The following is a 10,327-nucleotide window of genomic DNA, read 5'->3' as shown; positions in this document are numbered from 1 at the left end:
GGGGATTGGGAATGGGATAGGGATAACCACTGGGAATGATGGAAAACGCTGGGGGATTGGGAATGATGGAAAACTGGGGGATTGGGAATGGGATAGGGATAAGCACTGGGAATGATGGAAAACTGGGGGATTGGGAATGGGGTAGGGATAACCAGTGGGAATGATGGAAAACCGGAGGATTGGGAATGGGATAGGGATAACCACTGGGAATGATGGAAAACTGGGGGATTGGGAATGGGATAGGGATAACCACTGGGAATGATGGAAAACCGGGGGATTGGGAATGGGATAGGGATAACCACTGGGAATGATGGAAAAACAGGGGATTGGGAATGGGATAGCGACAACCACCGGGAATGATGGAAAACCAGGGGATTGGGAATGGGATAGGGATAAGCACTGGGAATGATGGAAAACCGGGGGATCGGGAATGGGATAGCGATAACCACTGGGAATGATGGAAAACCAGGGGATTGGGAATGGGATAGGGATAAGCACTGGGAATGATGGAAAACTGGGGGATTGGGATAACCACTGGGAATGATGGAGAACTGGGGGATTGGGAATGGGATAGGGATAACCACTGGGAATGATGGAAAACTGGGGGATTGGGAATGGGATAGGGATAACCACTGGGAATGATGGAAAACGCTGGGGGATTGGGAATGGGATAGGGATAACCAGTGGGAATGATGGAGAACTGGGGGATTGGGAATGGGATAGGGATAACCACTGGGAATGATGGAAAACGCTTGGGGATTGGGAATGGGATAACCACTGGGAATGATGGAAAACGCTGGGAAGGGCTCTTTGGGATTTAATGAGTTCATTAATCGTTAATAAGGAGCCATCTCTTGGATTTGGATTCCATTATCTCGGTGACAAGTTAAATCCCACTGGGAATATTCCTGTGGAAAACTGGGATACACCAGGAACTGATGCTCATGGAGGCGGTTTGGATACAGGAAAGGGTTGAAAACACTGGGAATTGTGAATCCGCTCCCTTGGATTTGAAAAATTTATTTTTTAATCATATTTTACTTTTATTTTTTTGCTTTTATTCTTATTTTTAATTCAATTTAATTTCCTTTTATTTTTAAATTTTTCTTATTTTAATTATTTTGATTTTATTTCTATTTTCATTTTTCAATTTTTATTTTTATTTCTATTTTTATTCATTTTAATTTAAAATTTTATTTTTAAATTTTTCTTCTTATTTTAAGTATTTTCATTTTAATTCTGATTTTATTTCTGTTTTTACTTTTATTTATTTTATTTTCCTCCAAAGCCCCAGCAGATGGGGTAAGTTGGAGGGGAAATGTTGGATTTGCAGCTCCAAGATCTCCAGGTTTTCCCAGGCAGATCCTGTCCCAATCCCTTTAATTTCAGGGGAAATATCCCTTTATCCCAACCACCTTTATCAGGACAAAGTGGGCAGCAAAATCCAAGCGTTTATCCCAAAAATCCATCTCCGGAGCACTGGAATTGCAACGAGCGCTTTTTCCATGAGGTGTCAGTGTGGGACCGGGATTCCCATCCCTGTTTTCCAGCAAACCATGGAAAAGCCTCCTTGGATCAGCAGCGAATCCCAGCTCGTTCCCAGCATTCCATGGATGGAGCGCGGGTTTGATCCCATTCCATGGGAAGGGATCATTCCAGAGTCCATCCTGCTCTGGCTCTTCCCACCTTCGTGTCCCCAAATTCCATCCAGCCACATCCCAGCATTCCAGCTGGGAATGCTCTTTCTCTCATCCTGGAAAAAACAAGCAGGAAAAAGGAGTTCCCTGGAAAGGGGCCTGGGACAAGGGATGGAGGGACAGGACACAGGGAAAGGAAAAGGGAATTTAGATGGGATCCTGGGAAGGGATTGTCCCCTGGGACGGGCTGGGGTGGAATTCTCTGGAATTCCCAGAGAAGCTGTGGCTGCCTCTGGATCCCTGGAATGTTCCGGGCCAGGTTGGATGGGGATTGGAGCAGCCTGGGATAGCGGGAGGTTCCCTGCCCATGGAATGGGATGGGATGTAATCCCTTCCCACCCACAGCATTCCATGACATTCCCATCCGTGGATTCGTCCCCAATGTCCTTAAAATGCCTTTGAGTGTCCCAGAGACGCTGGGAATGATTTTCACATTCCAGCCAAGTGGCCCTTGCCTGGAATTCCACTCTTTTCCTAAAATCCCATCCCAAACCTTCATTCCCGGTAGGATTTCTTTACATGAATCCCGAATTCCCGAAATCCAGTAGGATTTCTCCTTGGTGCCAATCAATGTCCCCATCCCGGCTTTCCCCACATTCCCTGAACTCTCGGGAAGCAGCAGATTGTTCCAGGGAGTCGGGAGCTGGGAATGCCAGCCGGAGCCATCCCGGAGTGAATTCCCAGAAATAATCCTAATGGGAAGCAGCGCTGTCGGCTCCCATGCCTCAGCACTGGCGGAGCCAATTGGCTCCGTCCCTTGGAATTATGGAAAGGACGGAGAAAATGGGAATATCCTCAGCTGTTGGGAGCTGCCAAGGGGCTGCTCCATGGGAACAGAGCACCGGGAAACTCCTGGTGCCACTGGCAGCTCCAAGGGCTCACTGGAATTCCAAATTTTCCACCTGGGATTCCTCCCTGCTCCTTGTTTTCCCAGCCGCTTCCATTGGGTTTTCCAGGCTTTTGCACTCTGGAATACCAATTTTAATTCTTGGCCCCTGATTTTTGCTCCTAAATTTTGTTCCTAAATCCTGGGCTTGGAATTTTTCCTCCCAAGTCTGGGCTCCAAATTTTTCCTCACAGAGCTTGGGCTCCTAATTTTTATTCCTAAACTTTTGGCTCCTATATTTTGTTCCTAGATCTGGAATCCTGATCTTCTCTCCTAAACACTGGGCTCCTAGTTTTTCTTCCTAATCCTTGAATTTTCTCATTTTCCTTCCTAAATCTGAGATCCTGATTTTTGTTCTCAAATCCCGGGCTCCTGATTTTTTGCTCCTAAACCTTCGATCCCATCCAATTCCATCCCTGCCATGGGCAGGGACTCCTTCCCCTATCTCAGGTTGTTCCAATTCCCATCCAGCCTGATTTTGGACACTTCCAAGGATTCATCCGCAGCTTCTCTGGGAGGCCTGTCCTGATTTTTCCTAGGTTTCCCTCCAATGTGGATATCCTGGATGAGTATCCTCCTGCTTGTCCATGACCCCTGAGCATCCCCATCCCTCTCCAGCTCTGCTTCCCTGGGATTGATTATCCATGGGATATTCCATGGATTGCTCATCCCTGCCCTAGCAGTGTTTTCCTAACCCTTCCCATTCATCCAGCTGTGTTTTTTTCCAAGCTGGAAAAAAAACCTCCCCTTCCTCTGTGCTCCAACAGACAGAGCAGCTTATCTGGAAAAGCAGGAAAATTTTCCCTAATCCCTCTTGAATCCTGGGATATCAGCAGGTAACGGGTTCAATATGGCACGAGGGGGTCACGGGGGGAGCAATAAACAAAGCCTGGCTTGAATTATTCCTGGGAAATTCCTTGATCCACACCTGATTAAAGCCTCATCCCGTGGAACCAGACGGTTCCCTTGGATCTGGATCCAGATTAGGTGGAGCTGGAGCCCTGCCCACCCCACACAGCCCGTAAATTCCTTGGGATGTGCCGCAGCTTCGGAGATTTTTCCCTCCTCTCCTCCCTCTGCTCATCCCATTTGGACCCCAAGACTTACCTGGGATGCACCTGGGAATGTTTTCGGGTGGAATTTGGGGGGAAAACCCCCTCTGATCATTCCTGGGTGGGAACAAAGCGATTCTGGGACCTTGGTTTTCCAACTGGCTCCTTTGGCAGCGTGTCCAAGAGGGAAAAATATCCCTGCTTTTCAAGTGGAGCCAGGGCCAATGTAAATATTTATGGAATATTTTATTACAATCCCAATTTACTCCTTGATTGGAAACATTTCCTAATAACGCTCTGGAAAATCCAATTAAAGTGCAATTTAAGGGTTTTGCTTTGGGGTTTCTTTGGAATTGCTGCTTTGCCAGGAATGCTGATCCACAGGTCGGGTGGAGAGGTTGGAATGTCAGCAGGATTGGATGTCCGTGGAAGAGCCTGGATTCAAAAAATATGGGAAAAATAGCTGCTTCCTTGGGAAATCCTGGTTTTCCTTGTGAAATCCTGCTTTTCCTTGGGAATGGGGCAGCTCAGCCTTTCCAGGTACAAATTCCTGCTGCTTTTTGTCCCTCCTTTACCTCGCTTTGGGGCACATCCCAAGAATCCCATTGGCTCCAGTGGGATCAGGGACATGGAAGGACTTGGAAACCTCCTCGGTGTGAGTGTGGGAGGCTTTGGGATCTTTATCCTGATGGGAAACCCCAAAGGATAACGATCCCAAAATGATCCTTGGGGTTTGGGATGCCCAGCCAAGGCTCCAGGAACCGTGGGATTTATCCTGGGAATTGTCCAGTTCCTGGCTGAATTCCCAACTTTATTTAGCCAGCCCAGAACTTGTTCTCTGATATCTCCCATGGCAGCAGCTCCTATCAAACCTTCCTCTGCTTTCCCCCTTTTCCCTCTGAATCCCACATTCCAGGTTTTCCCATTCCATCAAAAGGATGTTCCATCCAATGAGGATGCCAGGAATGTTTAGGAAGTTTTATTTTTATTATGTAGGACAAAAATCCCTCCTCAGGAATTCCTTGGAGACCCAAGACTTCAAGCAGGAGGCACAGGCTCCTTTTAAATCAAAAATCAGGGAATGCTGGAATTCTAACGAGCTGGGAAAGGCAATTATCTCCCTGAAAAACATTGGCTTCATTAGGATGAACATAAAGGCAAACTTTGGGAAGATAATTGGATCTTTTAAATCTCCATGTTCTTGATCCCTGCTCGTCTCATAAATATGGATTTTTATATAATCCCTAAAAAAAACCAGCCTCCCGTTAAGGAGCACAAAAAGTGCGATAAATGCTGGAATTTTTGACATGGAATCAAACAAGAAAGGAACAAAAGGGAAGAGATTTGAGTCCAAAGCTCCTCAAGGCACATCCTGCCTGTTCCTGGTGCTGGAGGGGATGGATCCATCCGGGAGCTGGGTGAGCATTGGGAATCATCTGGGTGCTGAGGACAGGGATCCCCATTCCCATCCCCATTCCCATCCCAGAGTCCTGTGCCCTCTGGGAATGCTGAACCTGCTGATCTCCACTGGTGATGGGAAAAGGCTTTTCCCAAAAATCCCGGGGTGATGTCCTGCTCCGTGTGCTCCTGGTGTGGCACTGGGGGCTGCTTTCCATGGAAAAATTATCCATGGCTGCACAATGCCGGGAATGCCTTTTAATCCTCGTTCTGCTGTGGAGAACATTTCCACATTTTTGTGCTTCTGTTCCCAGAATCCCCAACCGGTTTGGGCTGGGAGGGATCCATGGGCAGGGACACCTCCATGGATTTTGCCACGGAGGTGTCCCTGCCCATGGATGCCATGGATTTTCTGACGCCAAGGATTCCTCTGGGATCACTGGAATTCCTCTGGTGCTTCCATGGAGCTGGATGAGACCCACAGGAGTGAGGAGCAGAGAGAGATGGAGCTCCGGGCATGGAAACCCCCTGGAAAGGCGAGGCCACGAACTCCTCCAGCCCTTCCCAGGTTTTGTGCCATTGGAAATGGAGGCAAGTCAGGCTTAATAATTAATCCAGGCTTATTTAAACCCACGGCTCCTCTCAGTGCAGCAATGATCCATCAGACACGTCCTCCTCGTGTATCCAGGGCCATTTTTAGTGGATACTTCAGGAGAAAAAGCTGGTTATTCCCTGTTTAATTAAACCTGTCATTAGTCTCCGGATCCTGGGTCAATCCTTGGGAAAATCCAACGCCTTTCCCTCCCTCCCAATGATTAAACCATCGATCAAGAGCGGCTGTTTAATCTCTCTGCCCATAAACAGCCGTTCTTGGCAGGCCCAGCCAGATGGGCAGATAATTTCCAGCATAACTTGGAATCTATTGGAGTTTCTGGAAGCCTGGCTCGGAAAAGGCCTGGAATATCCCAGGGATGCCCGTGCAATCACACGGCCAATTTGCGGGAGTAATTACCTCGATTCCGTGCGTGCTCCCCGTAATTGGCGCCCCAGATGGCGTCGGGATGCATGGATGGCCTCTTGTGCACGGAGAGCCACGCCACGGGAATTGCACGTGCGGATCCAGCGTGGATCCCCAATATTCCGTGTGTCCTGAATATTCTGTGTATGCCATGTATCTCCCTGGAGCAGGAAGTGCTGTGGTCAAGGCGGGCGCTTGAGGGAATTCCATGGAACGTCTTTGGTTGGAAGGGACCCACAAGGATCACCCAAGCACAGCCCCCAGAATTTTGGGAAGAACCCTGGAGAGAGGCAGGAGCCTGGAGTTAGTCCGTAAGTAACCAGGATCCAGCTGTGACTGGGGAATGCCATGGGTAGCTGGAAGCAGGAGGGTGTTGGAATGGTGCTGCCAGTTGTGATTCCCACAGGATAAATCTGCCTTCAAACACCTTTTCCAAGGCTGGCCTGTAGCGAATCCATGTGCCATTCCAGAGGCGTATCCATGTTCTATCCCATTAGTGCATCCGTGTGCCATTCCAGAGGTGAATCCATGTGCCATTCCAGAGGCGTATCCATGTTCCATCCCCTTAGTGCATCTGTGTGCCATTCCATCATTGAATCCATGTGCCGTCCTACCGGCACGTCCATGTTCTATCCCATTAATCCATCCCTGTGCCATCCCATCCATGCATCCGTGTTCTATCCCCTCTGTGATCCCTGTACCATCCCATGCTTTTATTCCTGTGCCACCCTATTATTTTATCCCTGTACCATCCTATCCTTTTATCCACATGCCATCCCATTATTTTATCCCTGTTCCTTCTCATCCATGCATCCATGTTCCATCCCATTATTTTATCCCTGTTCCTTCTCTTCCATGCTCCATCCCATTATTTTATCCCTGTGCCATCCCATCCATGCATCCCTGTGCCATCCCGTCATTTTATCCCTCTTCCATCCCATTATTTTATCCCTGTTCCTTCTCATCCATGTGCCGTCCCATCCATGCATCCATGTTCCATCCCGTCATTTTATCCCTCTTCCATCCCATTATTTTATCCCTGTTCCTTCTCATCCATGTTCCATCCCATCCCTGCATCCATGTTCCATCCCACCATTTTATCCCCATTCCATCCCATCATTTTATCCCTTCATCCCACCCACGCCTCCCGGTGCCGCCCCACCCGTGGCTCAGCATTCCCAAGCCTCCATCCATCCATCCATCCATCCATCCATCCCACATCCATCCATCCCTCCATCCCTCCATCCATCCCTCCATCCATCCATCCCTCCATCCCTCCATCCCTCCATCCCTCCATCCATCCATCCCTCCATCCATCCATCCCTCCATCCATCCATCCCTCCATCCCTCCATCCATCCATCCATCCATCCATCCCTCCATCCATCCATCCATCCCTCCATCCCGCTCCCCGCCAATCCCCGCCGAGGCCGCGGGAGGCCGAGCCCTTTCCCGGGAGGAGCCTGCGGTGGGAGCGGCTCCATCCCGAGCCGTTATCCCTTTTTATTGCGGAGCCTCGGCCCCGGAGCTCCGGCAGAAGATAAATTCCAAGGAGCGCGGGGCGGGGGAGCGGCCGGCGCGGCTCAGCGCTAACATTTACCCTGCGCCGGGGTCGATATCCCGCTGATCCCACTCAATCTGCTCCCTGTGCAAACGCCGGGCCGCCTCCCCCCGGATCAATCCCTCCTCCAAAGGTTACGTGAAGGTGGCCGGATTCTTCTAAGCTGTTTGCAGAGCCAGCGTTTGCTCTGCTAACACAGCCTGGAACTGCTTCCAAGGATTCTGTTTGCCTTGGATTAGGGCTGTTTGCCCAAACACCTTCCCGAATCCAATCGAGGCCAGGCTTTCCAAACATTTGGGCACATCTGTCAATCAATAGCAGCAATCGGGTTCCTGATCCAAACAGCAAACTCGGCCAAATCCAATATTTATCCAAACTTTTACTGACTCGGGCTGGTTTTAAACAATCCAAAGCCACGGAGCAGCCGTTGGTGCCGAAAGGTCCTGGATAATGTGTAACTCCGGGCAAACAGAGCCCGATTCCAGCAAGGAGCAGAGCGAAACTAAACACTGGAATTATTGTCCCACTTTTATTGCGGATAATTTGCTTAAATGTCCAGCGATTATCTGCTAATAAGGCCGGGGTTAATTAGGCGGGGCCTAAGAGGGCTTTGGCTGGGCCTCGCTCGAGGGCAGGGTGCAATTCCCGGACTTTGGCCCTCGGGATGGGAGCGTGTTTGGGCAGGTGACTTGGGGGTGATATCGGCGTGGAAAACACCTGAGCCCAGACAGAAAAACAGGGGAAAAAATTCCTGGGAGGACTCCAGGCAGAGCCGGATTGGGGCTTGAAACAAAGAGGAACAGGAGATGCCAAGTGTTTTTCAGGAGACGCTGCCAGGCGGGAATGGCCGGCCGGGAATGGGCCCAAGGAGCCGTTGTAAAACTGGGAGATGTTTTTCATCTGCAGCCCAAAGGAGCAGGACATGCCAGGAATGACACCCAAACACGGGCAGGGGCTGGAGCTGAGGAGGAAAAGGGATGGGAATGTCTTCCCAAAGTCATGGAATCACAGGATGCTCGGGGTTGGAAGGGCAGGGACACCTTTCCCTATCCCAGGCTGCTCCAAGTCCTGTCCAGCCCGGCCTTGGACACTGCCAGGCATCCAGGGGCAGCCACAGCTGCTCTGGGAATTCCATCCTAGCCCCTCCCCACCCTCCCAGCCAGGAATTCCTTCCCAAATCCCATCTACATCTCTCCTTTTTCCATTTCAAACCATTCCCCCTTTTCCTATCACTGTCCATGTCGGAATTCACACTCCCTCTTTTTTGGAATTCCCTTTTAGGCACTGGGAGATTAAAAAAGGAGGAAGAACCTTCATCTTTAATTGCTGGTGTATGGAAGGAGAAAAGTGGGACAGAGAATGATCCACACAATTTTCCCTTTGGATACCCAAACATATCCTTGTGACAAGTGACAATCCTGATTCCAGAAGCCTTTTCCCAGGTAAGACGCTCCAGCTCCGCTGTTTTCCCAGGAAAAGGAGCTTAATTGGGCTCTGATCAAGAGCAAAGAGCACCTAAAAGATGCAGGGAGCGATGTTTTCCCTGAATAACAGCATTTGGAATTCAGGAGGAACAATGGATGAGGCGCGTTATCCATCTCCAACGCTTTGTTCCTGGCAGAGGGGATAAATATTGGATAAAGGCACTTAGGGAACAATTTGGGAGGGAAAACAAAGGGGGGGATAAAGGAGAAACAGAGGGAGAATAAAGGAGAGGCTCCTGCAGGCAGCGAGTTTTGGCGGAATCCGGTTATTTATGGAATGGCAGAGAGCAAATGGGAAAATTCCAGCTTCCTTCTAAGGTGATGAAGGTCGGAGAGGGATTGGGACAAGGGATGGAGGGAGAGGACCCAGGGAATGGCTCCCAGTGCCAGAGGGCAGGGATGGATGGGATATTGGGAATTAGGAATTTCTGGCTGGGAGGGTGGGAAGAGGCTGGGCTGGAATTCCCAGAGCAGCTGTGGCTGCCCCTGGATCCCTGGAATTGTCCAAGGCCAGGTTGGAGCTCCTTGAGATGGTGGGAGCTGTCCCTTCCTGCCATCCATCCATCCCTCCATCCATCCATCCATCCCTCCATCCCTCCATCCATCCATCCATCCATCCATCCATCCATCCCTCCCTCCATCCATCCCTCCATCCCTCCATCCATCCCTCCATCCCTCCATCCATCCATCCCTCCATCCATCCATCCATCCATCCATCCATCCATCCATCCATCCATCCATCCATCCCTCCCTCCATCCATCCATCCATCCATCCATCCATCCATCCCTCCATCCATCCATCCATCCATCCATCCATCCATCCCTCCATCCATCCATCCCTCCCTCCATCCATCCCTCCCTCCATCCATCCATCCATCCCTCCATCCATCCATCCATCCATCCATCCATCCATCCATCCATCCCTCCATCCCTCCATCCACCCATCCATCCACGGCATTGCTGGGAAGCACCAGGAGCCTTGCAATGGGGCCCATCCCACACAAAACCCTTGGAATGCCACCCAAGGTGACCGGGAGCTGCGGCGCCGTTCCCAAGTATTTACGGAGCGCACAATTCCATAACCTTGGGATGCCTGGAGGAGCCCGGAGCTGCACCGCCAGCATCAGCACTGCATCCCCCTCTCCCAGGGGATTTTCCCACCGGCATTCCGGCGTTATCCCATGGCAGGAGCGGTGGGATGGGAGCTGTTATCACGCGCCGCTATCTCCGATG

Source organism: Zonotrichia albicollis, chromosome 11, assembly GCF_047830755.1.
Source record: "Zonotrichia albicollis isolate bZonAlb1 chromosome 11, bZonAlb1.hap1, whole genome shotgun sequence".
In the NCBI taxonomy this organism is placed as follows: domain Eukaryota; kingdom Metazoa; phylum Chordata; class Aves; order Passeriformes; family Passerellidae; genus Zonotrichia; species Zonotrichia albicollis.
Note: the sequence above shows the minus strand (reverse complement) of the source record.